The following is a 1,974-nucleotide window of genomic DNA, read 5'->3' as shown; positions in this document are numbered from 1 at the left end:
TCTCCCCTCCCCCCCCGCCTCGAATCTCACGAAGAGCCCGGCTATTCGGAAATATCGTAGAGGGGTGCCACCGTGGAAAAGGAAACCCTTGTCCTTCTCGCTCCTTTCCAACCATGGAACACCTCTTTCCCCGCGAGTTTCTGCTTACTTCGAGTATAAGTGTATAGGTGTGTATGTGTGTGTAAGAAAGGCTTTTCTGTAAAGACACCAATAATAGATTCGGGAACTTTCTCCTCTCGAGATGTCACCCCTCCTTGTCCGCTCGTCATTGGTAGGAATCATTGGTGGTTGGCCGAATTTATCTCCTTTCCTTTTCCTTTCTTTCGTGTCCCTTTCGACGAATTTTGGAATTTTTCAGAATCCTGAATTCTTGTAATCTCTCGAGTTTAATTCTTTTTGGAATACGAATTTAATTCGTTGTTTTCTTTATAGATGGATGGAATTTTTGTTTGGAAACGAGTTTGAGGATCGATAAGAAAGTATAGGTTACGTAATACGGGTGAAAATGGTAATTGGGCAGCGATAAGGATTGTTGATAACGATTAAAAAGGAACGGAGTGGAAAAGGAAAGGTTCGCACGTGATACTTTAACGAGAGTGTCCGATGGAGAGTATATAACGCGAATGCAAAGTGAGTCACGTAGCGGAGATTAGAAATCGTGATATTTTACAAGCTATTAACCGTTGTAGGAAACGGTGGAGATGACGTGGATTAACCGAGGATGAATAATGCATTTTTTTTTTCCTCCCTCGAATCTCGTCCACGATCGTGACCTTTCGCCCGATAATCGCTGCCGAGTTTATGCTATCAACGAAACGAAACTCTGCCCCCTTTATCTTTCCGCCAAAGCAGAGAAGGAAAGAAAGAAGAAAAACGTTCCTCTCCTCTCGAAAATTCTTTTATTAATAAGAATAATTCGATTTCCAAAAATTTCTCGACCCTCTCGAGATTGAAAACAAAGGAGGAAACGCGAGAGAGAGAGATAGGGGCCAGTACGCGAGTTTTGGTCCGTTGTACCTGTGGATCGCCGCCTCGAAAAGTTAAGGGTCCCGGTGCAGTTGATTAACGATGTGAGCGGCCGGGTCGTGGTGGGTGGCGCATGCCTTTGTGACAGCGCGACCGCTCCTCCGCTCCTCGACATCGCCACCGCTTCCTATCGCCCTAAGGGATTATTATAACTTGGTAACGTTTCATCTCGTTCCTCGATCTGGCTACCACCACCACGCTGCTATCGTCACGTCCGTTTGTCCACGCGTAAAATTCGATAAAATCGGCGTCCATTTTGTTTCGATTTATCATTATTCGGTTCCACCTTTTCGAAAATTTCAAGCTTATCGAGTTCCAGTTACTTCGAGTAACGAGTTATTAACCGTTTGTGCTCTATCGATAAAACGGTATTTAATAATTTAATTTGATAAAGTTAATAAAAGGACATATCGGTTTGTGTATTGATAGTTGTTTACAATGTTCGTTGTATTTCGTAATTGATATTAATTGGAGCTAAAAGTATTTTCGTTATATTATAAAACGGATTATTAATTTTTCAGGGGCTTCAAAATCGTTCTTTTGAAATTTCAATAAGCGAAACAAATTGATAAGAACATGGATTTGTATATTAATAGTTGTCTACAATAGTTACACAAATTATATTGTTGTAATTACAACTATTAATTTGGATTAAGAAGCATGATATTTTATTATTCGAGACATCAAGTAATTTATTATTCATTTTTCAGGGACTTCCAAAAAACATGAAACAGTTTTTCATTAGTTGAAGTTAATAAGGCCATCCATTTGTGTATTAATAGTTGTCTACAATGTGTCGTTGTACTTGTAATTACAACTATTAATTGGACCAAAAACATGGTATTTTCATTTTATTATTCGAGACATCAACTAATTTATTATTAATTTTTCAGGGTCTTCCAAAATTTCAACACGAAACACGGTTGATAAATTCATCGATTTGTGTAT

This window comes from Apis dorsata, unplaced genomic scaffold, assembly GCF_000469605.1.
Source record: "Apis dorsata unplaced genomic scaffold, Apis dorsata 1.3 scaffold_93, whole genome shotgun sequence".
Lineage (NCBI taxonomy): Eukaryota > Metazoa > Arthropoda > Insecta > Hymenoptera > Apidae > Apis > Apis dorsata.
The sequence above is the reverse complement of the archived record's forward strand: the minus strand, read 5'-3'. Positions refer to the sequence as shown.